The sequence below is a fragment of the Dreissena polymorpha genome, unplaced genomic scaffold (assembly GCF_020536995.1).
Source record: "Dreissena polymorpha isolate Duluth1 unplaced genomic scaffold, UMN_Dpol_1.0 chrUn097, whole genome shotgun sequence".
In the NCBI taxonomy this organism is placed as follows: domain Eukaryota; kingdom Metazoa; phylum Mollusca; class Bivalvia; order Myida; family Dreissenidae; genus Dreissena; species Dreissena polymorpha.
Genome location: NW_026273411.1, coordinates 34282 through 45708, shown reverse-complemented (window position 1 = coordinate 45708; position 11427 = coordinate 34282).

The window sequence follows — 11427 nt, the reverse complement described above, 5'->3', positions numbered from 1 at the left end:
ATCTGGGCAAAAATAAACTACGGTAGCATCGCATACCACTCTGCTAGCGACCCACTTTTATACAAACTGCAAGTTATCCAAAACACAGCACTCAAAATTATTACCGGTACACGAAAAACAACAAGCAACATAGCACTACAAATCGAATGTGGAATGCTCGAAATTAACCAACAAAGAGATATTAACCAATTGAAATATCGCGCGCGAACGGTCTCTATGGGGAGCAACCTTCCAATTAATGAGAGTGTTACGGAAGATCCAGCTTATTTTAAAACAGAACAAAAAGCGATTCGGACTTCCGTATGCACAGAAAGTGCTTACGTTAGGCAGTTACTATCAAACTGACGAAATGACAACACAAGCACCCACTTACTTTAGCCTTAGCACACTCTCCAGACCTGACATCGACTTGCAACTCACAACCCTGATAAAAAAAATCCGACAACGACCCAGAAAGCGGTTCTATAGCCCAAACTCACATAACAAATAACTATTCCAATTACATCCAAATATATACCGATGGAAGCAAAAATGACGAACACAAATTAGCCGGCGCCGCATATGTAGTATATAACACTCAAAATGCTATCATCCATCACAGTAAAGTAAAATACACAGAACACCTGACTATATTTACATGTGAATAAGCCATAATAAACAGCGCGCTAACTTGGCTGAACGAATTAGAGACGCATGAACTATCTAATTACGTATTATATCTGATTCACTCAGCGCTTTGCAAGCGTTAAAAGCAGGTACATTCAGAACGCGACCTGACTTAATATATTCAGTGTTAAAGAACATTACTAAATTAACAACTAAAAACATCTCAATTAAATTTCTTTGGATTCCGAGTCACGTAGGTATTTTGGGAAACGAACATGCTGACCAACTCGCTAAGGTAGGATCACATGAGGGTCTACTTTCAAACCTACACCCTAGCGCACGCGAACTTATCGCAATCATTAATCAGAAAGCTTATAACGAACAGGACCACCGCTGCTCAATTTATTGTGCAGATAATGATTTTCCGCTATTTAAGAACCCAAGTCACAAGATCAACATCTACAGTCCCATAAAACGGGAAGATAGAGCATACACACGCCTGAGGCTGAGGGTGTCACGGCTGCACGGGGACTATTACAAACCTGTTAACTGCCCGCAATGTAACATTCCTAATACGTTTGAACATCTCTTCTTTGTATGTCCGGCATATACTGTACAACGCATAGAGCTGTGCGGAGGTATACTAGCGGCTTACAAAACAACATGTAATATAGATCGCAACCTATTGTTGATGCCGCCCAAAGAAATCGCCCCACAGGTGCGGCCTCATGTGTTTAAATTCCTGCGTGACACAGGCTACCTTGATAAATTATAACCCGCGCTACTTTTCAAAAAGTACATATCTCGTACTATCTTTAAGGAATAATATAACCGCGAGCCTATGTCACTCGTTCCCCAAGGACTCAATTAATACAATTACTACAGTGCAAACTATCTATAACCAACTAGACTAAATACAGCCCCATGCTGTTCAGCGACTAGAATTAAGTGCAGGGGTAGTAGCAGCGTACACAAATATTACTGTAATTGATCGCGGTCTACTTCTAATGCCGCCGAGCGGGATCGGAGACACGGGGTACCTCGATAAAATATAAATATACTAGTTTAATCACGAACATTAAAACACATTGCGTTTAAATCGTACAAATACATAATCCGGCAACGAGAATATATTGTGAAGGCTTATTAAAGAAAACAATATTCCTCAAGTACTTCGCAGTAATTTTTTTTTCTTCTTTTTCTTCGCAGTAAGGTACCACGACATGGGGATTTACAGCAATGAACACAATACATACATTTCACCATTCCTGATCTATTATATAATAACGCATATATCCGAATCAATACTTCTTTAACTGCATAGAAATAATAGTTCATTTGATATTTAACCAGTACCTTGAAAAGGAAGCACCAATATATATATATAATAAATACTACTTCGAAGCCTTAAACGTTTTATAATTACATCCCCTGCAATGGAAAATATATAAGAAAACTCGCATTCTATGAACAATAAAAATCTCAATATTTCTTTCTCCGAATTTTTTTTCCTGGTGGAATTCGATTTAAAACTAACTGCATATCCACATTTAAGCAATGAAATAAAAAGGCATTCTAAAATATCTCGCGTTTACTTGAACAAATTACCTCCCTTAAGCTTAACGAAATATCAAAAATACGAATATAGAAAAAAACGTGTACCCTGCAAAGCGTGATTATAAACCGCGTGCCCGTGCCACTCGTTCTCCGATGCATTACTAAATAAAACTCAAACTATTTAGACACACCTCAACTAACTACAACCCCAGTAAATAGGTAATCAGGATAAATATACATGTAGGAAATTAGGGACAAAACAGTCAAAGACTAATATACAACAAACACAAATGATACCACCGACATTGAAAATGAAATAACATTTAAAAAACAAATATTAGATGGAATCTATCATACACGTCTCAATGGAATAATACTAAGAGCGCGTGCACAGCATGTTGAACACAATGAAAAAAATACAAAATACTTCGCAAACATTGAAAAACGAAGAAGTGAACAAAAAACTATACACAAATTAGTAGTCAATGGCAAAGATATAACAAACATGACTCAAATACTAGAAGAACAACGTTTATTTTTCGAAACCCTCTATAAAAGAAAACATGTTGAAAATAACACCCTTTTTAAAAATACACATCATGCTTTAAACGAAGAGGAAAAACAACTGTGCGACGGATTGCTTAATGAATATGAATGTGGATTAGCCCTAAAAGATATGCAAAATAACAAAAGCCCAGGATCTGATGGCATCACAATCGAATTTTATAAAATATTCTGGAATGATATAAAAACACATCTAATTAATTCACTAAACTATTCATTTAACAACGAAAACTTAACTACGCTACAAAAACAAGGTATTATATCACTTATTCCAAAACCTGGAAAAAACTTAGAATCCTTATCAAACTGGCGCCCGATTAGTTTACTAAACAATGATTATAAAATTGCAACTAAAAGTATAGCAAACAGAATAAAAAAAGTATTACCAGCAATCATTTCAAGATCTCAATCTGGTTTCATAAAAGGACGTTACATTGGTGAAAACGTTCGTCTTATCCAAGAATGCATAAACTATTTCAACAATTCAAATAATCCTGGTCTAATATTCTTTGCAGACTTCGAAAAGGCATTCGATTCGCTTGATCATTCATTTATGTTCTCTTGCTTAGAAAATATGAACTTTGGTGAAAGTCTCATTCAATGGGTCAAACTATTCTATACCGATATTAACAGTTTAATCATTAACAATGGCTTCTTTTCAAACAGTTTTAACATCGAACGAGGGGTTCGACAAGGATGTCCACTCTCATCATCGCTATTTATTATCTGCATCGAGTATCTATCACATCACATCCAATCAAATAAACACATAAAAGGCATATCACTAGAACCTGACGAAGAAATCAAACAGTCCCTATTTGCTGACGATGCAACTTATTTTTTAAACGACAATTACGATTCTTTCCATAACCTAATAGAATCGCTAACCCTTTACGGAATGACATCGGGTCTGAAACTAAACAAAAGTAAATGTACTGTGCTACGAGCAGGTAAATTAAAACAAAATAATGTCCAATATAAAAAAGAAATGAAATTTAATTGGACATCCGATGAAGCCACAACGTTAGGAATTACTTTCACAAATAATGAAAAAGATACAGTTCTTAAAAACATACTACCTAAATTACAGAATTTTAAAAACTGCTTAAAATCATGGCATCACCGTAAACTTACACTTATCGGAAAAAACACAGTATTGAAAACGTTTGCACTTCCTAAATTAATTTATGTATTAACAGTCCTCCCAAATCCACCAAATGATATTATTAACGATATAAAATCAGCAATATTTAATTTCATATGGGACGGTAAGCCTGATAAAATAAAACGAACTCAGTTAATTCAATCTGTAGAAAATGGAGGTATCCAATTAACGAACATTGATTCATTCTTGAATGCAATCAAATGCAGCTGGGTTAAAAGATACCTAGATAATGCCAATACAAGTAAATGGAAATTATTCTATCAGAAAATCCTAAAAAAATATGGTGACTCCTTACTCTTTGAATGTAACATCAGCAATTCTATCTTACATGAAATTGCAAACGAAAACATATTTCTGTCTGATGTTCTATCAGCATGGAGTGATGTCACGCATAACCTAGAAACCCAAACAAGCAGTAAAACTATTCTATGGAACAATAAAGACATAACTTCAAACAATAAGACGTTTTTCTATAAAGATTGGTTTGAACGAAGCATTAAATATGTCGACCAATTATATGACTACAGAATTAAGGATTTCTACTCTTTTAATGATATATGCTACATATACGGAATACCTTCAAATAATTTTCTGAAGTACTACACATTAATCAAAAGCATACCCATACATATTAAATCTGAAATCAATACAAATAATACACCATGTACTCAAACAACATTCGTAGAAAGTATACTTGGAAGAAAAAACAAAACAAATAAAATATTTTACACACTACAAATTAAAAACCCTACAGAAAACTCAAAAACCCAAAATAAATGGCAAGTCCTTTTCGGAGTACATGAACTTAATTGGAAACACATATTTACCATGCCATATAAAGCAACTATTGAAAGCACTCTGAGAAATTTTCAATATAAATACATACATAGAATTATAGCTACAAATAAATACCTCTTTAAATGCAAATTATCTAACTCAAATCTGTGTGACTTCTGCAGTGAAAACATCGAAACTATAGAACACCTGTTTTGGGAGTGCAAACACATCCAGCCTATTTGGAATCATTTAACATCTTTTCTTGAACAACAGCAACTAAACGTTAAACTATCTTTCTTAAATGTAAGTTTCGGAATTTACTCATTGAAATCAAAAGATTGTAATAATATTGTGAATTTTATTCTTATAATGATGAAATTGTTCATCTTTAACATGAAGTTAAAAAAACAAGTACCAAATTTTAATTGTTTTATCCATAGTCTTAAACTTAAAGTCCAGATTGAGAAAGAAATAGCCCTCAGTAATGACACATTACAAAACTTTGAACAAAAATGGAATCGGATTAAATTCTCATGATGTTTGTCCACTTATATACATTTCACTCTAATGTAAGTTTATCTTTCTTAAATATTTTGGTATGTTTTTTTTTTCAATCTTATAAGATCATTTTGAATATACAACGAAACACATAAGTCCAGTATGTTTTCTTCCGACTTTATACAACTCATCATTTTTCATAACAATTCTTCTATTATTTTTTTCTTTTCTCTTTAAAAAAAATACATATTAGCATATCTTGTATAACATGTCTGAACTTAATTGCTTTGTACAATCACTATGTTGTATATATTCATGTATACATTGTATGTATTATATTGAATAAAAAAAAAAAGGAAAAAAAAAATCTGTATATTGTCTAATTATAACCCAGAACAACACTATCAAATGTCTGGAATAGATTTTTGTGAAAATTACGATATCACACTGTGATCATCAGGCTACAGTATAGCCCTCACATAATTGAAACCAGACATCTATATATAAGCTGGAGTAGATTCAATTTACAATTAAACATGATAAATAGCAATGTATGATTCATATACTGAATACCACTACCAAAATGACTGGAATAGATTTTTGTGAGAATTACGATATCACATTGTGATCATCAGGCTACAGTATAGCCCTCACAAAATCGAAACCAGATATATACATATTAGCTGAAATAAATTCAAATGAGAATTAAGAATCTCGGTACAACATAAACAACACACAATGCTAAAACGACGGAAGGGTACGTTTTCCCCAACACGCAGGTCACTCAGCCCTCTTACGACGGGAGGGTACGTTCCGCTGAATACATATGTCACTCGGCCTTTTTCGATCACTATGGATAAGCTCTAATCCTTCTTTTAAAACCAAATATCGCTCTAGATAACAAAACCCAGGGTTCCGCGAGACCCTCTTTTTCCTTCTCTCAAGCTGTAAACAGCTACCGACTACAAAGGCAGGGGAAAGCACACAGAAAACATACTTCCACGCAGTATCGGAAGATATTTAGTGCTCACGTGGGCAAATTGCATTATCACAGTGCAACCCCTATAGGTGTAAATAATGTTGTACATAAATATGATAAGTAAATAATGTTGAGTGGAGCGTGTCGGCAGGGCTAGTAGGGCGCGCCTGGCGAAATACCATCTCGTCCGTGCACTATGGCTCTGTTGAAATGACCCACCCATCATGACCAAAAAAAGAATTGTGACGTTTTGTGTTTTTTTCCTTACTGTAGTGTAGATTATGCTTTCCCGTAGTGTAGTGTAAACAGTGCATGGTGCCCGTTATATGACAGGAGTGTTATATGAATAAGTTAGGAAATTCTAATTTACCCATGAATGCAAACCAAACCAAACGCAAACATAAAACCAACGGTGGCGGTTTTTTCTCTTGTCTATAGCATGCGGTGGCGGTTTTTTCTCTTGTCTATAGCATGCTCTCGTATATTCTTCATATTAACTGGTTTATAGTGCATGGTATTTGATATATATGGGCGACGAGTAAACAGTCTAATTTAAGCGGGAACCTCGCTCTTTATACACAATAAGAGCCACTAAACACTATGGGCGCCAGATTTGATTTTTGACGTGCTGATGTTTTTTTTGGAAATCGCCATGGCAGACGAAATCAAGTTAAACAATTGGTAAGGAATTATTCATGTGTATGCAATTTACAATATCTTTTGTTGATTGCCCCATTAATTGAGTGAAACAATAGTTACACGGATTATCACATCGTTTGTGGAAACTGTTGAAACTAAAAGTAGACTAAAAGAGAGAAAGAGCGAGGTTCCCGGCCTGCGCGCGCATTTCAATAAGCGAGCGGGGTGACAGCTATTTAATTATGCATAATGACGCACTTCCGTTGCTTTAGAAAATGGCGAGTGATTTACCTTGTCAATATCTATGTACATAGTCGAACTTTCTTTTTTTTTAAGAAGACGTTTTGTCGGAAGATTTTTATAAATTTAGTATATGTATGCATTATAATAAACAACGGGTAACTAAAAAACAAATAAATAAATAAATAACAAAAACATTGTCATTGACATCGAGCGCCTATGTGAGCGCCCAAAGCAAAACTAATTCGAAATCATGGAGGATTTACACATTACAAATGCAATTCCTAATGGCAATAAGTAAGTTTTTAATCCTTATTGTCTTTCTGAGTTTTATTAAAAACAACGGTAGTGTGGCTGGAATGTTATTCAGATAAATTTTACATAATTTCGCGACCTGTCAAATTGCGTGTCTGCATTATGTAATGTCTAGGAAGCATCTTTGGTCATATACTTAGTTTCAATGCTATTGTTTCTGTGCACCAATAAGTTTATAGAACACAAATTTTGCTTTTTTTTTTTCAAAACTTCATACTTCATTTAATATCAAAAACCTGTAATTCGAAAGTGAAATTCAAGCTTTTCGTGGTGAATATTGTTATAAAGTTAATTAATAAAATCGTCATTAATTAGTTGAATTCATATTGGCTTTATTATTGAGCTTCAGACAGCCTTATTGTCTTTCGGCCGCAAAAGACAGCCGTATTGTCCTTCAGCCTGCGGCCTCAGGCCAATACGGCTGTCTTCAGCTCAATAACAAAGCCAATATGAATTCAACTAATTAATAACATTATAATACAACCATTACATACATGTGTAATACAGCATTTTTAAGCGTTTTCATTGGCTTAGTTTTTGTTTATTGACCAATCGCATTTCGTTATTTTGCTGAAATGACGTCACAAAATGTAAACAAAATTCGGGATTTATCATTATGTTTGCGTAAATATTTATTTAATTTGCTCATTTAAAAGCATGTGATAAAAAGATCTGACACTCGTTGTCATATCATACCATATTTTATTAAACTCGTCTAGGAAATTCGTTAGTAAGCTCGCCAAAGGCTCGCTTACTAACAAAATTCCTGAACTCGTTTAATAAAATATGGTATGATATGACAACTCGTGCCAGATCCTATATATATCCACAAAGCAATAGTTTTTTTGGTTGTTTTTATGAGCTTCTGTAACATATTACCTGCAAAGGTAAACCATATATAAATGCATTAATTGTTTTTTTCGTAACAAAATACATTAAATTTTGCTTAATTCAAACGTACATAATATATAAGAGCGTATGTCATATAGATGTTATGAGTTATTTCTTAGGTAAGAGTTATAACTTATAATATAATCTACCGTTACGCTATTCTGTAACTAAGAATCATACGACTTATCCTCTTTGTTTGATCCCATTTCAACCAAACGGTCTAGCGGTTCTTCAGGTTTGGTATTTGCTGAATTTGAGGTTCTGGTTCGCTGATTATTTGACAAAGACCCAGACGTCAGCGGTATATTAAGCGTAATTCGAGACGTCAGATGCTCAACTGCGTGAGCTGTTTCGTGAAGAGCATTCGGGTCATTGATTGGTTGAAGTGTTCTAGTTGTGACGCCTTTCAAATGAGACATTCCGATATAAGTAACTGTTGCAAGTTCTTTATTTCATTTCTTTCTTTTGAAGTATGTGTAGGTTCGTCCTGATATTTTGCGATCTTTTCAACATATATTTAGCGGAAGGTTCTCCAAGGCCTGGACCCATATCCACAAAGCTCCTAAGGCAAATCTTAACTTAAGTTAGACTTTAGTGAAAATTTAGAATTCAATTTATACAGTGAACTCTAATGGTGTACACGCCAATCTGATAAAAGCAGCAGGGTATTTTGAATCTTAAACAGCATAATAGCACTTAAAAATAAAATTAAGTTCAGTTTAATCAAGTATAGACTTAAGGAAATTTTTCAATTTTATGTAATTTACTTAAGTTTTCACTAAGGAGCTTTGTGGATACGACCTCTGGAGTCTGAACGTTCCGAGCATGAGCTAACTCGTTGGGTCTCGTTTGGTCATTTCCGTTTGTAGGCCTTGGACAACGTAGATCATGCAGGTCTTTAGGGCTGCTTAGTCCCTAATATGTTTCCGTCCCTACCGGCGCTCTTAAAGCTGTGGTCAGGAACATCCAAAATTCCTCAATGTCGGTATTGGTTAGATTCGACTTTGATGTATCTTTGGAACGACGACACGTGATTATTGGAATCAACCGTCCCCTCTTTTCGCCTGTATTTAAGAATGAAGATACAAGATCCATTAACGTCAAAAACACTACGCATGCAATTAAATACTAGATTTAACACAATCAGGGTTCGCAATGTAATGAGTAATTCTTTTTTGGGTAGTTAGTAGTAGGAATTAATAAAACCGTGTAAAACATATATGTTTATATACTTATCTGTTAACCCATTTATACCTAGCGTCTAGAAAAAAAGGCCTTGGAAAACAACGTAGACCCAGATGAAACGCTACGGCATGCGGTTCGACGCATAATCCCAAGAAACTAGGTTTCTCATGAGAACCTAGGTTCTCAGAATGAGAACCTAGGTTCTCGCTTGTAGATTGCACATGGCTTCAAGAACCCAAGTTTTTAAATGAGAACCTAGGTTTTCATCAGAACCTAGGTTCTCATTTGAAAACCTAGGTTCTCATTTGAAAACCTAGGTTCTCATTTGAAAAACTAGGTTCTCAGAATGAGAACCTAGGTTCTCATAAAAAACCTAGTTTCTTGGGATTATGCGTCGAACTGCTTGCCATATCCGTGGTTTTCATTTGGGAACCATAGGTTCTCTGAGAACCTAGGTTTTCAGAGAACCTAGGTTCTCATTATGAGAACCAAGGTTCTCATAGAACCTAGGTTCTCATGAGAACCTAGGTTCTTTGAAAACCTAGGTTATCTGAGAACCTAGGCTCTTTGAAAACCTAGGTTCTTTGAAAACCTAGGTTCTCTGAAAACCTAGGTTCTCTGAGAACTTAGATTCTCAGAGAACCTAGGTTCCATGAGAACCTAGGTTCTCTGAAAATCTAGGTTTTCAGAGAACCTAGGTTTTCAGAATTACGCGTCGGACGGCGTAAACTTGCTCGTTTGGAATACGGGACACATATTATTCAGGGCGCAGGATCAATGGGGTTCACATATGATTACACACGGGATGGACAGAATGAAAACACGCCGTTAAGAACTTTATTTTTGCAGATATCTCAAGTTATTGAAATATGTTTGCAAAGTCTTTAGCGCATAAGTTTTTCTTGCAGTGTTGCCGATATCTTACGATTGAATAATACATTATTACACATAATCAATAGAGATAAAACATGTATATTATACCATAATGTTTGCTTCCTACATGAATGTCACAGACATACTTAAAATAGAAAACTGTACCGTACAGTCGTTTGAGGCCCGAACAAGGGAACTGAATATTTAAAACTCATTTAATGCTGTAACAATGTATTATGTAACGATTGATCTGAATTTTTAGTCTCAAAATAATATTTACAATTAAAGATGTATTTCGTAAACAGTTCAATTTTTTATTAACGTGTTCAGACCAATGTCGACCGATTACTTTACTAATTTCATTCCTCAAGAACACCCATGCACGGAAACATGACCAAGAGGCGGTCACCGACATTGTTCAGAAAATGCTCTTGGGGAGAAACATTCACGGTTTCACGCCTATTTCTATTCATTTTACACATATGCCGCCAGCGTGTACCAAGCAATGGGAGACAACTGGAGGTTAATTATGGCAAGCGGCTCGACGCATAATCCCAAGAAAATAGGTTTATGAAATCCCAAGAAACCAGGTTTCTCACGAGAACCTAGGTTCTCATTTGAAAACCTTGGTTTACGCTTGAGAATCTAGGTTCTCATGATAAACTAGGTTTTTCATGAGAACCTAGGTTCTCATAGACACATAGAACTTAGGTTCTCATGAGAACCTAGGTTCTCATTCTGAGAACTTAAGTTCTCGTTTGGTATCCTAGGTTTTCACAAGAACCTAGGTTCTCATTTGAAAACCTAGGTTTTCATCTAGGTTCTCATTTGAAAACCTAGGTTCTCATGAGAACCTAGGTTCTCATGAGAAACCTAGTTTTTTGGGATTATGCGTCGAACCGCTTGCCATAAAACGCCGCATTATGCGGCGTCTCATCAGGGTCTGCGCTGTTTGCTTAAAGGAATTTCTGTAAGAAATATTCTAAATATAGAAATAAATATACTAGACATCCCTAATTTTGGAAATAAATTGATCCAATTTAGCAGGATGGGAGAGTCCACTCGGCATAAATGGGTTAAGTGAATAGTATGAAGAATGATTTCAACCTTGTGCAGATCGCTCTTCGAAGTCGTTAAT